The sequence below is a fragment of the Chenopodium album genome, chromosome 21 (assembly GCF_948465745.1).
Source record: "Chenopodium album chromosome 21, dcCheAlbu1.1, whole genome shotgun sequence".
In the NCBI taxonomy this organism is placed as follows: Eukaryota; Viridiplantae; Streptophyta; class Magnoliopsida; order Caryophyllales; family Amaranthaceae; genus Chenopodium; species Chenopodium album.
The window spans coordinates 40,296,480-40,315,691 of NC_137854.1; the positions used below are offsets into that span (position 1 = coordinate 40,296,480).

At 33.0% G+C, this 19,212-nt stretch overlaps 1 long non-coding RNA gene across 24 annotated transcripts; it reads left to right on the plus strand.

The window, feature by feature from the left end:
- The first annotated feature begins 8,986 nt into the window (after window positions 1–8,986).
- LOC145600213 (uncharacterized) lies at window positions 8,987–16,507 on the plus strand. 24 transcript variants are annotated; one of them, XR_014104270.1, is made up of 9 exons: window positions 8,987–9,427; window positions 10,069–10,149; window positions 10,234–10,487; window positions 11,057–11,136; window positions 13,366–13,494; window positions 13,602–13,659; window positions 15,430–15,512; window positions 15,640–15,758; window positions 16,068–16,507. It is a non-coding gene; the product is annotated as an uncharacterized LOC145600213 (long non-coding RNA). The 24 variants fall into 24 exon arrangements; XR_014104271.1 differs by lacking the exon at window positions 10,069–10,149 and adding an exon at window positions 13,068–13,267 and having other exon boundaries at window positions 10,234–10,883; XR_014104277.1 differs by lacking the exon at window positions 10,069–10,149 and adding an exon at window positions 13,204–13,267 and having other exon boundaries at window positions 10,234–10,883.
- The last annotated feature ends 2,705 nt before the right edge of the window (window positions 16,508–19,212 follow it).

Consider the following 19,212-nt stretch of genomic DNA (forward strand, 5'->3'; position numbering starts at 1 on the left):
TTATTATTTCAGTAGGTAATGGAGCATACAGACTCAGGAATGCAGAAGGAAAAGACGTGCAGCGAAGCTGGAACGCAGCACATTTAAAACTATATCATTTCTGAAGAAAGGTACGTAGTTATTATTTCAATTTTGTCTTTTAATTTACAAAAAAAAAAAAAAAAAAAAAAAAAAAAAAAAAAAAAAAAAAAAAAAAAAAAAAAAAAACAGGAAAACAAGCAAAAATACAAAAAAAGAAGAAAACACAAAAACACAAAAATCTCCAACAGCCAAAATCAGCACGAAAGGTACTCATCTCTCCCTATCCTTTGTCAATTTGATTTATGATCATTACGAGTACTGACTTTGGCATCGGAGGGCCGTTGGGGAAACCCACGGCCACCCCTCACCTTCTTCTGTTTTGCAAGGAGCACGACTGACATTACTAAGCAAGAATGAAACAAGTCCCTTCACCACAGAACGATGACCAGTCATTCTTGAACAGAACAGACCTACTATCCTTACAAGGCATACAAACACATGTAAGTAGCATCACAACTGTAATACAACTGTAATACAATCGTGATACAATTACAATACAATCACAACACACTATACAGAAACATAATCCACACAGCAAGAAGGACAGAAATACTTAGTTGCATTGCAACAAAATTAAACAAGTTATCCAGCTACAAAAGTGTAGCACAAAAAACAAATTATCCAAACTGCACCGAGGCAGTAAACATAAACACCATTCAAAAGTTTTACATTTTTTTTAAAGGTGACGCAGCACCAGTTAAACTAATTCTCCCCCATGTTGTCAACAGGGGCCACTTCTTCAGCAACAGGCTTCATAACTTCTGGAGCATCCTTGACTTCTTCATTATGAGGAGAGTTCACTTCCTCATCAGCAAAGCTTAGCAGCAGTGAGCCAGGAGCAGCAGTCCCTTCAGGAAACGCCTTCTCGAAAGAAGCCTTATCACCATCATAATCCCAAGCCTCATGCTTTCCTTGCTGAAACTCCTCCATCATCTCAAGACGTGCCTTCCCGTAGTAGTACGTAGCAGCATCAATGGCCTCGTTAGCAGCTTCCTTTAGGGTACCCTTCAGCCAATCCCGCTCAGAAATGCAGTCCCGATGCTTAGTCCGTTCAGCCTTCAGAGCCTCAGTAGCAGCCTTGTACTTGTCAGACAAAGCATCATGCTCCTTCTTCATAGCCTCATACACCCGAGTAAATTCTGACACCTTGCCTAAAACACCAAGGCAAGATTGAAGGCTCTGCAAAGCAAAGATGAAGTGTAAGAAGCATAGTTCAATAATGTTGATTTTATTAAATTTTTTTTCGGAGTATACTATACCTGGAAAGACTGTACGGCCGCCTCCTGTGAAAGGTCAGCAAAAGTTATCGAGGATTGACGATCCTTGAAAGAAGGAAACGGCAGGGTATCTACATGCGGAGCCAGAGAGTCAAAAGAAAACTCAGCAGCGTCAACATCAATAGGCATCTCCAACTTCCTCTTGAGACTAGCACGAGGCGGAGGTGGAGGAGGGACACCCTTGGGAGCAACCATCTTGATAGGAACAGTTTCAGAAGTCTGGGGGGACGAGCGAGACTTGAGACGACGCAAGATGGAAGACGAACTAAGAAGATCATGAGACCTTAGTGACCTTGATGTATCTACAAGGAACATAGAGGAATTCAAAGGTAGCACAACAAGGAACACAACAAATGTATACAGCAAGGATGCTAATTGAATCAAATAGATTAACAATTGTACACAAGTATATTCAGCAAGGATACAACTGATTCAAAACAAATTAAAAACCCACAAACTAAGTCAATCAAAAGCGAAACAAACTAGCATAAACCACACATCCACAAAATTACTAGTACAGCAAAACATCAAAACACACAAGAAAGAAAGAAAACAAACCTTGAGACATGGTTGGGGCAACTTTCTGTTCAGAATCAGATTCGTCCAAAGACTTAATTTGAATAACTGCTTCAGGCTGTGTCAACTTGATGAAAGATCTCTCGTCTGCACTCAACTCATACAACTTGTCTATCAAGGATGGAGACTGAGAGCGCTGCTTCAGTTTACTCACTGCAACCAACAAGCAAATAAGCCCAAATCAACAAAGAAGGAGAGAAGAACATAAAAGAATAAGAAAACAAAATACCTTCAGCCTCAACAGTGTCAATCAAAAAATCACAATCATCACCCAACGAGTCAATCCTCACAAAGAAGAACTTGTGATACCACTTCTTGTCAAACGCCTTCTCCAAGTCAGTCACCAAGGGACCAACACCATCCTTCAGGCGAAGACCAACTCGACCCTTACCACTGGTCCTAATAGTATAAGGGTAACACAAATCCCTCACATCAAATTCTTTACCCAATTTTGCACTCAGCAAATTCAGAATTCTCAACACCCTCCAAGTTTGGGGCAATAATTGACAAGGTGAAACCCTAACTCTAGAAAGAAATTGGCGAACAAGAGCAGAAAAAGGAAAAGTATGCCCAATTACAAAAGGGTACTCAAAGAAACACACCCAACCAGGGGCAGTCCAGTCAGCCCTTTCCCTAGAAGATGGAATTTTCACCACAACCCCGTCAGGAAACCGCGCAATAGCAGCGATGTTCTGAACCTCCTCCTTCGTAATGGTGGAAGGATAGACATCTTTGGCAGGAAAGACGTTCTGCGCCACCAAGTTTGGCCTTTTCACACCCTCATCCACCCCAGCAAACATCACTCTCACATGATCATCCATCGTAAAAACAAGAGAAAAATACAAAGTGAAAAATAGAGCAAATAGAGAGGAGAGAGAAAGTACCTGATGAAATTGAAATTGAAATTGGGGCAAAGCAATTGAAGTGATTAGACAAGAACCTGCACACCCAATAAATACCAAAGACGGAAATAAACCGCCCTTCACAGTTATCGAGGAAGTTGCCTTAAAACCGCCACCACTTTCTATTTTGCTAACCGTTGGAACAATTTCTGAAATTCAAAATATTTTCTAAAGCTTTTCTTTAGGTAATTTTCACTTCCAATACTTGGAAATAAAAATTAGGGGCAATTGTTGGGCCCGTATTGTAATATGACCCATTACATCTAGGGCATCAATCCAAGATCAGTAATTGAGCAAGAATAAGCAAAACGGCTTGATTGGAACAAACAAGGAAAGCAGCGTCAAAGATATCAATCAAAAAGATACTTGCCAAAGATACACCTACAGAACAGGGAATAAGATAAAACAAGAAGATCTTCCTCATTTTGAATATATTCCGAAGATATTTGTAAACCCTAGAGATCCCTAGGTATAAATAAGTGTAATTAGACATTTTCAGTATTCATGTACGCACATATACTCTAAAGATAATAGAATTACTCTGCATTTACCTACGGAGCTTCATCCCTACTGAAGAAGGAGGCTTGTCCTTACTCAGTATTGTACCTCTAAACTTATTCTATTTCCACAATCGAATCCATTCTGTTTATTTATTGCTTGTTCATTGCTTATCTATTGCTTTGTTATTGCTTTATTATTAATTCGTATGCTTTTGGTAGTATGATTGTTATTACCCCTCAAACCTACCAGATTCTCATATGTCCTTGTTGAGATTTGCCTAAACAATAAACTTGTACTTTCAATTTAATAGAATTACCAATAAATTTTACTTATTATTACTACAGCGATCATCGTAAATAATACAGTACGAAGTACTCGTAGTACAATTGTGGACCACCTATGTTTTAAATTATTGATATAATGATATTATATGGTCCTACGTTCACTACAATTGTGGTGGAGGAATTTTCAATAACATACACGTGTTTATAGTCCATTGTTTTTTTTTTTTTCACAAAAAAATCAAAAAGTAAAATCAGAATAAGTGAAATGAATAGTAGTACTCTTTATTACTTTCTCCATTTTACTAGAAAGCTAAACGTCGTCCTTGAATATCTAATTAACGTCCGTAAAATAAACTAAAATTAAAAATTTACCCTTTTTATCAAAAAAAATTACCCCCTTAATTTACCCCCCTAAACCCTCACTCCTATTCACTCTCTTAAACATTATTCTCTCTCTAACCCCTCACTCCTATTCTAGGCTATTCGAAAAAACTAGGCGTTTCAGCCTAGGGTATTTGAAAATCTTAGGCGTTTTCTGGGTTTCGAATTTTTTTAAAAAAATTATCGCGACGTACCGATTCTGTACAATTCGATGAGCTTTCGGCGAGAGTCAAAGGTTGTGTTTCTGGTATTTCGCCGTTGATCTAACAAATTTGATTTTAGCAAAATTTAAAAAATTTGTTTGATTTTAATATACAATATCCAAATAGAGGTGACAATGTCATTTAGATCAATTTCAGTTCAATTAAGACTCATTTGAGTTGTTTTCGTGATCAGATCAAATTGTGTCATAATATTTTTGATTCTATGGCCATGTCACTTATTTTAATACAATAATCAATATAAAAACACATTTATTTCAAGTTCGTTCAGATCATGTCAATAATGTCAAGTAATTACAAGTGTACAGTTCAATTTTTAACTCAAGTAATCGGGTATATAAGTCAATTTTGCATTGTCTACATATTTAATCCGTTAATTGCAACATAAGATTTTTATGCTTTTTATACACATTCTATATCACTAATATCTTATGTTCTACTTTAGTAAAAGTTATAAAAAGTTAATATTGAGAGTTTGAGAAGAATCTAAGAGCAACTCCAATGGTTGTAGCTAGGACTTGCTTGCAATTTTCAAAAATCTTTAACTATTAGCTTGACCATTGGAGCTAAAATATACAATTAGCTTGGCCAAGCAGCAAGCTAATTTGCTTGAGAAAAAAAGTTTCCGAAATTTTAATGATTAACATATTAAAATAATTAAATTTATAAGTTAATTGAGAAAGTCAAGCTTATTTAATTAGCAACTAGTAGCTAACCATTGAGGCACAAAATAGCTACAAAGATGATTAACTTAAAATCATATGTGGCATGACAAGCTAATCTAATTAACATTTAGCTTACCATTGAAGATGCTCTAGTAAAGCCCCACATTACCATATTTTTCTAATATATAAATCACAAAAGGTGGTTAGATAAGTGTGTAAATAGTTGGTTTTAAAAAAAAAAAAAAAAAAGGTGTGTAAATAGTTTGAAATTTTTAATTTTGTATGGGTAATTTAAAATTGATAAAATACAAAATCTTAAAAAGATCAAGATTCACCAAATATTTTCATACAAAAAAAAAATATAGGCTCAGTTGGCCAAGTCTCTCGAATTTGATGCAAGAGTCTTAGGTTTGATTCTCATCGATCTAACTCAACTTGGGAGAGAATTTCCCTTATTCCCCCTGTAAAGGTGAGTGTTTAACTTACCGATTAAAAAAAATAAAAATCAATAAAAATAATTATTGGCGTCTATTTTAGTAGCTGTTATTAATTTAATTTTAAACTAAACATCCCTCTCATATACTTAAACATTAACACATGAACGTAAAAATGTCTAAAACTTAAACATAAGAGACAATTTGTGGAGAATAATGCATTGGATCAAACCCCTACATTGTAAATAAGAAATATATATGCTTCATCAGTAGGAGTAGCTGTGACATTATTCCCAGCATAACTCTTTGGCAATCAGAGTAAATATAGTGGTTCTGGTTACATCAATAGATAGCAGCAAGGATAGCAAAAATTTCAGCTTGGAAGGAGTTTAAGGCTGGGATGTGAGAAGCAATCCCCCTGAGCCAAGTGCCATTCCCATCTCTACAGGTGCAAGCTATCTCAACAGTGCCTGAAGACTTTGAAAAAAAGGCATACATAGTAATAGATAGTCTTGGATGTGGCAGAGGTGCAGGGATTGATGGTTTTTTGTTCAAAGAGAGGTGGTTTGCTAGAAAGGCTATTTCATGTGCTAAAAATTTGGTGCTATTCAGCCATTTGTCAATGGTTACAGTTTCTTGCTGGAAGATTCAGCTATTTCTTCTATACCAAAACTTCCAAAGAATCAAAGGCCTAGTGGTATACCAAGGGAGGTTGAAGGTGGGATTACAGGTAGTAATTCTGAGGTTATCACTCATTCAGGATTTAAGGCATGAAGGGGTAATAACTATAGGTGGTTGAGTGACTTTGCTCTAAGCTTCTACAGCTCTAGGGCAATGAAAGAACTGACGTAAACTTGATTCTTCATCGCCAGGGTAAAGGAATAGACAGGGGAGGGTATGATATGCCTTGAATGAAGGAGAGATGCAGTAGGCAATCTATCCTAGAAGATCTGTCAGAGAAAAATTAATTCACTGAGGGGAGGGTATCAAGTTTCCAGATGTGCTGCCAATCATCAACAACAAGTTGATTTGGGTTCAGCCCTTCCCAAAAGTAGTAGTAGACCCTTTTCAGGTTGAAATATGGCCCTCCTCTTAGAGAGAAGAAGGGAATATCATCATTTTCCATGAAGGTGGGAATAGCTTTGATTTGATGTACAATATGGGGAAGGAGAGAGAAAGAAAGGCAGTCTAAGTTCCAACTGCCATTATAGAGGATGGAGCTGACATTCCTTAATTCCTCTAAATGAGGTAAAAGGCCATGAATGAGGTCTCTTAAAGGACCTAGTCCTATTCAATTGTCAAGCCAAAGAGACAAGATTCTCCATTCCCAATAAGCCATTGGGTGAAGGATTTGAACAGATTCCATCCTTTACCAATGGACTGCCATGTGAGAACCCCTTTTGAAAGAGGTAGGAAGTTCCTTATAGCAGTATTTATCTCTGATGATCATTGATGAAATGTTTTTGGAGTTGTAAATCCTCCAGCAGAGTTTGACTAAGGTGGCCTAATTTTGAAGCTAAGTTTGTTTGAAACCTAGTCCTCTTTTCTCAAGGGGACCACATAGTTTGGACTAGGCTACAAAAGAGGTCTTTTTAGCATCATCAGTATTGCCCTAGAAAAATCTATTACAAATTTGATCAATTTCATGGCAGACTATTTGGGGTAGAGAGAGAGAATCTACATTGAATATTAGGGAATTGAAACAAGGAATGATTTGATCAAAATAGCCCTACCAGACTTAGAGAGGGTCTTGGACTTCCAGTTAGACAGTTTGTTTTTCAATTTCCTAGTGATATGGCTGACTTGGGAGAGAGAAGGTCTTTTGTCTGTTAGGGGAAAGCCTAGGTATGTACCTAGGTCTTGGGTGATAGAGATTTGTAGGGAGGCAGAGAAGAAGTCTTTAATATGAGGGGGAATTTGAGGAGAAGTACATATAGCTTTTGGAGGTGTTCATTTTCTGACCAGAGATGGAGAAGAAAAGATCAAAATTTGAGTTGGCTAGGTAGGTCTGCTGTGAAGCTTCTCCAAACAGAATTAGGTCATCTGCAAATAACAGATGGGAGATTGAGATTGCATTTTTATTTTTTGTTAAGCTATAGCTTTCTAGGATTTTTTTTTTTTTTTTTTTTTTTTTTTGGGTGGTATTTATAGAAATATTGTAAGGATGGTTGTGAGAAAATTTGTGACGAATATAGGATATTTTTCAAATGCGCTTCCAAGTTCTGCCTTCCCTCTTAATATTTTAGATCAATCACTCGTCAATTAAGTTCGATTATTTTATGGAATTTTGAATTAGGTTCTAAGTTTCATTATTTTTTGCACACCCCTAGCTAATGGGATTCATTTTCCTTGTAGTGGTATTGAAAATTGAAGGTGTATGCATACAAATTAGATCACATCTATTTTGTATGTTAGTTAAAAAAAAAAAAAAAAAAAAAAAAAAAAAAAAAAAAAATTCAAACTAGTCTATGAAATATTGTTAAGAGTAATGTTACGAATTTTTAAAATTGAGGATCTAATAATGTAAAACACAATTAGCTTGTGGATATGGTTTTGATATGATAATCGATCATGGTTGTCGTTGAAACATACAAAAGGATAAGGATACGAATAGAAAAACGTGGGCGATTACATAACGAACTACGCTCTCTCAAAACTTTTTGTCCACCACAAAATTGGGGTAGATGTAGGACAAGATGTACAATGAACTTCATTGGTGTTCTTTGTGCTAGCTTTTATTATATCAAATGGGAAATATCTTATGTGAATTATTTGATCTTACAACATATGAAGTATATTATACAAATGTTGCAACTTCTCTAATATACAACCTTCCTCAATCATGCATGTTATTAAGAAGTAAGGCTTGATTTATTGAGTTGTTATCGTAATCCAATTAAACCGTATCGGATTACTTTCGATTCTATGATATTGCTGTGATACTTACTTTAATTACATTTCATAATTTATAAATGAAATATTTGTAAGTATTACTTTTATGATTAGTTTAGTTTGATGAAGACAAGGTAAATCAGGGATATAAAACTAGAAGAGCATAAATTAAGGAATGATCATTTTTCTTATGAAAAAGTACGAATTCTTATGTACAATATTTTATAAAAGAAAATTTTAAAAAATATGCTCAAAACATAATACATAAAATGAACGAAAAATGTACATATTACAACCAAATAGATTATAATTTGAATTTCGGATATAATAATCAAGTATGACCAAGATTTACCAAAAATCTATAAAAGTGATTATGTACCTTCTAGGCTTCAACTTATCTCCTATCGTTTCTTTCAAAAAAAAAAAAAAAAAAAAAAACTTATCTCCTATCTAGCCTTTTAGTTAAATAGTGGTCATAGATATGTGGCTTCAACATAACTCCTATATAGACTTTAAGTTATTTATAATCATACATATTTGACATACATCTAAAACCCTTTTAATAAACATGCGAACTCCAGCTACTGTTCCTTATAAACAGTATTTGCTGATGAATAGTGTGATTCCTCTTTTGCCATTGGACTTATGTTTTGCTTTGCTTTCAGTTGGGCTGTTATTGTGGGCCTTTTCTTTTCGGTGGGCTGTTGTGTTCTCATTTACAGCCTCTATTTCTCTTCCTCTTAATTTGCTTTTTTCTTGAAGAAATAATCAAGTTCTTTGATATTATTGTTTTGCTTTTCCTGGTTTTCCTCTCATCCTCTTATTTTGCTTTTTCCTTATTAATTCATATCTGACATTGTTTGAGATCAGTTCTCTTTATTCCATTGAAGCGCAAGCTGAGCTTTCTCCTCCATCAAATCTTATTGAGTTAGATTCAATCATCTAATTTCTCTTCTCCTGATTCACTCTCTCTCTCCTCTGAAATTGAGTTGTATCCAAAATTAAGCTTCACTTTCAACACTGCGTCTTCTTCAATTCAATGTTTACATGTTTATTTGTCCAATTAAGAAGCCTTCTAATTTAGGAATTCCCAACTCTGTAAAAAAAGTTATTTAACTACTTCATGTACCTCCATTCAAGTATACTCTCAATTCTTCATCAAAGCGTCTTCTGAGCTTCATCTCCCCCATCGACATGATTATGAAATTCTGAGGTAATTTGTCCGTTTTAATCAATTATCAAATTTCAATTTCACAATCTAGGGTTTCGTACATCAATTTTTTTTTTTTTACCTCAACATGCTTTCAATTCGATTTTATTTTCGTTATTCTACTTTAATTAGGGTTTTAGTGAAAGAAAACTTAAATAGGATGTAGACTTAACCACTGTTGTCGGTTTTATATAGTACTAGGTTTAGTTTTTACGTGAGTTATTTGATTTTGGCTTTAATTGATGAGCTGATTTTTTTATTTTTTATATTTCCATTGATAAGATAGGTTAATATTCAGATTATTTTGTATTTGAATTGAGTTTTCGTAGAATTGATTTTTGGAATTGAAAGAATGAAAGGTTGTGTTGTATGTCTAGAATAGGTTTTTCTTTAAAAAAAAAAAATTCTTTTTTTTATTTGAATTGAAAAACTGGTGGAATTCGGTTTAATGGAAGGCTGTTATTTGGGAATTGAGCTATGTGAATCAAGCTAATGGGATTATGTGGAAATTTTTGCTGACAAGTTGAATTAGTGTGCTTGGTTTTTTTTTTTTTTCTGGTCAAAAATAAAATAAAAAAAAAAAAGCTAAGCACATTAATTCAGCTTGGTTCTTTTAGTTTTAATTTAATTGCTTGATTTATCAGGAAGTTGAGGGGAACTAAAACCCAGTGTAATTAGATAAGTGATGTGGGTGAAATTAGAGCTTGGGTTTCTATGAATAAGGGGTAAGATTATAATATTTTGGCCTAAAGTTTTTTTTTTTAAAAAAAATCATGAAAATCTGGAGTTTTGGATGGAAATTAAAACAGGAATACAGGATTCCAGAAAATAAATAGGAAGGTAAGAGGGAGAAAGACTATGGACAACAAAAAACATCACAAGCTCAAGGGCTTTTCAGCAGAGACAACACCACCCTTTAGAGAAAGACTTATGATCTTAGGACGTCTAGCGAATGAAGAAGATCTCAGTCTGAGACTCTAAATGTAATAGAGTCGTAGAGAAGAGCTAGAATGCGTACGATGAGAAATCTGTCCTGTCAAGCCCTAAGCATGAGTTTTACTCAGTAAGAAAATTTCGTGTTTTCATAACTATAATATAATCTGAGCATTTAAATCATATGCTATGAAAATAATGGTTTTCTAATCTTTACAACTCGTTTTATTAAATATGACAACAATAGCTACTGTGCTTATGAACAGTACCGCCCTTATGAACAGTAATGTAAACACTGTTGAAAATAAACAGTGGTCTTCCTGTTCTACCCTTAATTTTTAAACACTTGCTACTTGCACTCCACGTATCCAATTCTTCATTAGTCTCTCTCTCTCCTCAATCTCAATTCTTCACTTAATTCTACCACCAGCAACCCTTACCCTTCCATTCCTTCAATCTCGACTCCTTCAATTCTCTGTTGAAGTGGCCTCTTAGCTTTCTCTCTTCCATTGAAGCTGTTTATGAGGTATGCTATTAATTATATAATAATCATCAAATGTCAATTCTACACTTTTGGGGTTTTCGCTAATTTAATTGTCTATTAGTCAAATATCTGTGGAATTATCGTTAAATTTTAAAATAAATAACCTCCAAATCGACATCAATTTTCAAAATATCCGTGAATTGTTGATCACCCAGATGAAAATTTGACGAACTCGAAACCCGGCTTTGAGTCCAAACTTGAAAGATGAGCAGTCTTCTCGATAATTCTCTTGTAGGTACGAAGTATGATCTTCTTATTCACTTGTTCTTTCAATTTCTTCAATTTTTATGTATTTTACTTGCTCGTGAAATGATGAAATAGGTATTTTGTTCCGGATTTTGGAATGTAATTGAGTTCGAATTTTGATTTTTGATAATTGTTTTTATGATTAAATTTATAGATGAATGATCAGAGATCTACTTGTGATGATAAAATAATCTTTTGAGAGTAATCAATTTTCAGTTTGGTTTTTGAAGGCATTTCTTGTTTTGGGTAATTTGCCATTTGGTTTGGCAGCAATAAGCTATGCTGATCTAAGCCTCTTCTGTCAATCTTGTTTTAATCAGAACTCATTATTTAGCATGATAGAAATAATTCGATGATTTGAAGATGTTGAGATGGACAAATTTTAGGTTCAGGTTGTTGGGTTTTTTGAATTGCTGAGAGTTAGATGGCAAAGTTTGATTCTTTATGTTTGATATTGATGAACAGGACTAGAGAAATTTCTGTTTCATTTCACTTTAGCTCTCTGTTCAGTTTATTGTGAGTCTTGTAACACATAAAAGCAGTCAAATATGGTCAACAATTCAACAACACCTGTGTGTCTTGCCTTTTGTCCTATTAGTAAAACAGATAACTAAATAGACTGATAATCAACAAGTATTTCTTTTTTGTCCTGTCAATATAGCAAAGAACGACTGTAATTTATTCATCTCATTGTTCACAGTCCATTTTTGGACAGGGATTAAGTGGGGAAAGGATTTATTCAAGCTGTGCTTAACAAGAGCAAGCTAGGTAGATAATTACCACTCAATATAAAAGTAAAACCTTTACCAACACATGAACTACCCAGGTTGACATAATTCAACCATTAGCTAAAAGTTTGGATGCAACACTTGCTTTTTAAAGTACTATTACAAATTTCTTGATGCTAGCTTTTTGAAGTATAATTAAAAACTTTTTGATGCTAGAACTCTAAGTTGGGATTGATTTGTTGCTTGATTTGATTTAGATTGATTTGGGGTTTTTGTTGTTGTTGCTTTGAAGTTGACAAAGTTTCTAGATTTGTGCTTTTTTGTTAGATTCAGATCTTTTAACATTTAACAGATTATTTAGTGGATTTGGTATGGAGAATTAAATGTTTAATTCTTAATTCAATGTTCTGGGTAAGGTTGACTATTGAATTGTTTAGTTTGTGGCATTTTGTGAAATGGAATGAATCTGGCAAAGTAATGTGATTTTGATACATTTTCTTTATACTATCCTCTTCATTTCATATGATCGCTATATTTATTTTTGGGTTTTCATTGTTGTTTAATATAATAATTTTGATTGGAGTTTTGGGTATTTTATTTGTTATTTGATTGATCAATAAAGGAGTAGGATATGCGATATTTGTATTGAAAATCTTAACTTGAATGTATTGAAAATCTTTAGTTCAATATATTTATTAGTGGTGTTCTTTGTCTGTGATTGGGTTTGGCTTGGCAAAAGTATGGCAAGAATAAAAATAAAGGTTTTAGTGGTGAAAAGGAGGGTTTAGAGGTAAAATTGTTTTTTTTTAAATTTCTTACAGAATATCAATTTCATAATACAGTTTATTGATAATTTTTTTTTCTGTATTTGGGATTCTTCTAATTTAATGTGGAGGATTGAATTACTTAAGTTTACAACTAAGACTATGTTGTTAATTTAGTTGTCATCAATATTAGGTTTAGGCTTTGTAATATGATTTAGTTTTTAAGATTGTCCAATTTTCAGTCGATTATCAATTTCTTACTCTAGGTTCTTGAAAATATGGCTTCAAAAAAAAGGTTCTTGAAAATACAATCACTTTAGGGAGAAAGAGTGGGAGGAAAAAAAAAGTGAGCAAGAGTGGGAGGAAAAAAAAATACCAATATTATTCACTGACAGCTTCACTTCTCTTTCATAATTGCTTTGCTTCAGCAATATACCAACTGCTTTCGCAAGATAATCTCAAAGGAACATGGTTGGAAATTTGGAACTGTATATTAGGCAGAGTTCCCTAATGTGGAATGGAAATTTGGAACTCTTATAATTAATTCTGTACATGCCGATGTAGAATAGTAATTTACATGGAAGACCCGGCAGGACACCCAAATAGCAAGAAAGCACAAGATAATGATGTATGTTGTAGAAGAGTAATAAGTAATACTTCGTACAATCTTATTAGCTGTCAGGTTAATCCTTTCCATTTAGCTAATTTTTCAACAACTTTTGCTAGATGGAGCATTAAAGAAGTGAGGACAGAGGTAAAACAAATGAAGAAAATGAGGAAGAAGAAAGTAAGATGAACTTCTCTAGGTCGGACTATTTGAGGCTTAGCATTGCTCGTCTTCATGAGGAAATCGAGGTATATCCTAGCATTTTCCCTAATTTTCCCTTCTTCAATCAACATCATTTCAACCCTAATTCTTAATACAGATTCGACACTCACGAATTTCTCAATACCACCTCCAGATTTTGAGCTTTCTTCTCGTTGAAGTTTAATCAGAGCTCTCCAATGAAGGCTTGAAGGGTACTCTGCGTTTTATCTCCTCAATTAAAGCAGTTTTTTGAGTTAAGATGTTTAATCATTTTTAATAATCATCTAATATCAGTTCAAAAATCTAGGGTGTATCTTTAATTTGTTTTGGTTGATCTTATGGAGTAATTTTCTTAAATTCAAATACTGAGGTAATTTCAGATTCTTTTTGGGTTTTAAGTTCTGTTTATTTTGATGGGTTTTATTCATAATTAGGGATCGTGATGGGTTTTGCTGATAAAATTGTGATTTTTGTGAAATTTTTTGCGGTCTAAATTTTGTTATTAGAAGAGTTATAAGAGGAGCCAAATACAATATCAGACTGACAGCTAAATACCCCCATACAGCAAAGTGTATATCACTTCACATGTGCCTTAAAGCATGCCATCTTATCTGCTCAATCTTTTTCCAAACGAAGACCTAACTACGAGTAATTCAATTCTCTAGCCAAAGCAGTGGTGATGTCTTACAATAGCAACCAAAACTCTCAATTTTGATCTAGCCTACCCACTACTGCAAATTTGCAATACACTCTATGATAGCCCAACAATCCTAGCTCATCAGACTCCTTTTTAGTCAAAACTGACAAAGTGGGATTTTCCTTGGAGGTGTACCTTCATGGATCTAGAGAACCATTAACAACAAAGAGAGAAAGCAAGAGAGAGGGATGTGGAAGTGAATAATAAAAAGAGAGAGAACAGGCCACAAGGTAGAGTTCTAGAGAGATGATAAACAAGTAGGTTGTTATTATAGGAATCAAGAGTGAGAATAGAAAAAGAAACATCTTAAACATTTTTCATTGGCAAGTAATCTATAAGATATTTCGGAACAAATTCCTACTGTGTTTGATCAAACAAAGTAACTCTCTTTCTTCTCTTCCTCAATTTTTAAAATAGATTTCAAGGATCAGTGCTCATAGGTCGATGTATCCCTCCCTTATTTGCTCTGATTATTTATCTTCTTTAATTAAAGTTTGTTAGTTAAAGGACTTGTATATTTAGTGGGAAGTTATGCTTGCTTCCTTTAAGATTTTTTTTTTTTTTTTGAAAGAATGCTTGTTTTCTCGTTGCTTCAATTCTAGCCCTTTGATTTTTACTTTTGATTCTTTTTAGAAAAATATTTATACGTATTTTTGGGAGTATACAGTTGATGTCTACGAAAATATTCCCTAGACCAGTATTATGCATGGGGTTTTGTTGGCAATAAATAAAATAATTTGAAGGGGTTCAAAAGCGTTGAAACCACATGAGTTCACCGACTGGAGCATTTTGTGATGATTAATTTGCATGGGGTTTTTTTTGTTTAGTTGAATTCATTATATGATTGGTTTGAGTAGTTGTAAATTGGTCGATGATGGTTGGTGCTTGGAGTGTAAAAAAGGATGATGAAAGATTTTATATGTGGATTAGTATGGGAGTAGTGGTGCTTTTCAAAATATGTGGCATTATAGCAAACTTAATTGGAATTTCCACATTGAAAATCCATACTGTACAATTGGATATAACTTATATGCCTCAATTGTACTTATTATTTGATTATATCAACTTCTAATAAGATTAAAGTTAAAATATTTCGTAGATTTGAATACAAATATTGACATTGTTTGGAAAGATGGATATAAATTTTACTATAACATTGAATGGAATAATAGACTAAGGCTGTTAAATTTGCTAAAACTTTTGAAAGTTTACGCTGATCCCCCCATTTATGGAATATTAAACTAATGCTCACCATCCCATCTCATTTATCGACATAAATTCTCAGGTATTTTGAAGATATTTTTGAACGTTTTCGAGGAATTCTTATGAAGGAATGATTGAATGAAGGGTACAACTTCTGAATTGAAGGTATGTTTTCTGTTGGAAAGGCTAGATTTCAGGTTTGGTGTTATATTTAACTTATGATGGCCTTTTAAGTTATTTCAATTCTAAATAACGCTGTAAGTATTGCTTCTGATGTTGTTTGGATCTGCAGGATCATCTAGCTATCATCTAGCTACCAGGCATGGACTGAATCTAGATCTTGTAGATCTTGAAGGTCAACTCACTTATTAGCTGCCACGGAAGATGAGATAGATCTTGAGACTGATCTTGGTATGTAAACTACTCTTGACTTCTCACTTTATTTATTTATATATACAGGATATTTTGAGTCCAGCCTCTCCCTTGACTCTTCTATTTATTCATAAATGATGAATCATGCATCACTATGCCCAAATAAATGGTTTTCATCATTGATCTAATCGGGTCAGTTTTAGATCCCATCCTGAATATCATTGGATAATGTCGAGTACTGTGATCTTTGGGCAGTAGAGATCATGTTATATTTTTGTCAATTTAAAGTACCTTTGTGGCTGTATTGGTGTCACGATATTTAACTATAATTTCCTGTACTGTGAACAGGCTCCAGAAAGAGCAGAGCTCTGAAGATGAGGAAATTTCCAAAACTGGTGTCGTAAAGTCTCTGGCATTTTAGTGGACGATTGTGAATTTAGAGCTACCCTTGAAGATATGGCTACAATCTAATACAAGTGGTTTTACCCTGCAGGTGAATTCGAGCTCAAATAATAGTTGACGGCAAGTATGTAAGGTTGGCAGTTAATTGTTGATGTAAAGTATTGCAGCAATATATAAACCAGAGGATACAGTAGAAATTCACAAAGCAACCTTATGTGCATGCATGAGATGAGTATTCTTTCCTCTGTAATGGGAATTTTAATTATAAATTATAAGAAGCATTTTCTAAACAATTTTGTACTAGAATTGAAATTTTGTATTGATGATTACATTGAACATTGAGAAGTAATTGAAGATGAAATTCAACATTTAATGTTAAGATCATGTTATCTGTTTATCACGTCAAAGTACCTTTGTTGCTATATGGGTATGTTTCCTATGTACGAGGAACATTTGGAATTCTGCTTATAACTGGTACTGAAGATGAAATTGCCAGTACTGGTGTTGAAAAGTTTCCAGGAGTCTAGCATCTCAGTAAACGCTTGTGAATTTAAGATTATCCACGAGGACAAGGTGAGATTATAAGATTGTTCAACTGGTCTACTTATAATATGAACAAGCTGTCAACATCTGACTAGATTTTGTCCTGCAATTAAATTGGAGCTCTAAATCAATAGACTAAAGTTGATGGCATGTAAGGTTGGCAGCTTAACATTCCATGCACAACCAGCTACTTAAATATTAATTCAACCAGCACCTTACTCCAAAGCACTCTTAACCAGCAAACCACTATAAACAATAGGGTTTTACATAAAAAAAAAACACTAAGTAAATCAAAATTAAACATTTACATAAAAGAGATGAGATACAGACAAAACTGGAACATTATAAAATCTTCCTAATAACACAAAAAACACTAGCCTTACATTATGCAGAAGAACATAAACAACTTGAATAAATGCTAAACTTAATTATTTAATTAGCATGATACAACTTTGTCTAAATAATTCACAATATTCGATTTCATTATTAAACATTGATATACAAGTACTTCGCATATGTTAATTGAAAAAATGATTTAATATTCGCATTCATACAAAAGTAGTGTATCACATCTTGCAAATACAAATTACACATAAACTTACTATAATCCTGATATAAAGTACTTAAATTGAATCAATATATAGTACTTAAATTGAATCAATTGAATCATTATTTTTTACTAAAATTTTATCATTAATTGCAATAAAAAAAATTACGATAACTTGGGGTAGCGCGCGCAACGCGCGCGATGCCACAATTAGTATGTCCAAATATGCAAGGAACATATCACATCGAGGTATCTTTCATTTATATATTGTTACTTCCATATTTCTTATTTTTTTAAAAAAATTCAATAATTGTTATTTGGTTTTTGACTCCTAATAATATATATCATAATATTGACTTCTAATTGGTTTTTTTAGGTCATTTAAGTATTAAGAGTTAAATTTTATAGACATGATGAGCATAAGCTTTGGCTCCAAATTTAGCTCAAGTTCTGGCATGTGACATGGTCAGCGCCAGAAAATAAAAATCAACGATGACTTTTCACCAATTAGGGTAGTCTCTTACAATATTTATCCTTTTATAAGGTAATTTCTCACAATATTTTTTTTTATTAGGTAGTTTCTTGCAAAAAAAAAAATAAAAATAAAAGTACTTCATAAAGTAGTTTTTTACAAAATGTCCTTTTACTTATTGATTGTGGTTATTTTAATTTTGAGAACCGTAGTGGATCTAGGGTCTAGGTTTTACAAATTATGTGCCCAAGGTATATATCTAACGAAGTACAATCTAAATGTATATCGTGCGGTATATTAGTGAATTTGCTAGATATTTAAGGGCATTATCTTATTAATTGACAAAATTGTTTAGGAATACAAATAATATTGATCATTTAAAACAAAAATATTGTTGTTTTCAAACCAAATGTTGTACTTAAAAACTCAAAGGTATTAAATAAATTACAGTTTATTACAAGTTTCCCATAAAAACTCAAAGGTAGTATCAAATAAACTACCACCTCTCAGGCTTTGTCGACTACGGACGACTACGTACTACTATGGTCGACTATAACAACAGACTAAATTTCAACCGTTGATTATTTTTATTGCTTAATCTTAGCCTTCGAATTTTTTTTTTCAAAAAAAATTAAAAAATCAAAGTTACACATCATTTAAGTCATGACAAATTAGCGCCCAGTCAGCGCCCAATCAGCTAAGGGTTGTTTGGTTCATTACTTTAAGAGGGTAATTTTTTTTTCAAGTTATAATTTATAAATTATCATTCAAAATTATAAAATTGAAGAAAATCATCCAAAATAAACGATTGACAAAATTCATTTGTATACTTTCTTCCCCATTTTGATAGCTTCATCCTTCTTCAATGGCACTCCATCTTCAACCTCCAACATTCATTATTTATCCAAAAATTACCAAATTACATATGAAATCAATAAGATTTTAAGCATCACATTTATGCTTTAATTTTATATTTTAGACTTTGTATCAATTTAACTATGTGCATAAAAAAAATTCGATTGAAAAATTATGGAATAAATCTTTCGGGATCAAGTGTTAGAATTGAAATAATTTGTAGTTTAATTTAGAATAGTCATATGAATTCGTGAACAATCATCTGCTATTGTTGAATTTTTTTATTTTTTTTTAAGAAGCCATTGTTGTATGTTGAAGCTTGATGAGCATGATTTTAGGTTGAAAATTAATTAAAATAATAATAAAGATAAACAAAATCTTACTAATTTTCATGTTTTTTAGGGGCGTGATTTGAGGTAGGGGAGTTTTAATTATGTTAATAAATATATTTTTTTTTTGAAGAAAATAAAATCAAAAAATATAATAATTAAGGACTGAATCTTTTCCATATATAAAAAAAAAATTCGTTTTTCAAAAAAAAAAAAAAAAAAAAATTCGTTTGTTTATTTAGAAAATTATAACCAATGAGAAAATCATGGACTAAAAGATTCCTAATTGTGATACAAGATAACCTCATGAATGTAATAATAATTTTAAGAATACTAAAGATTCCT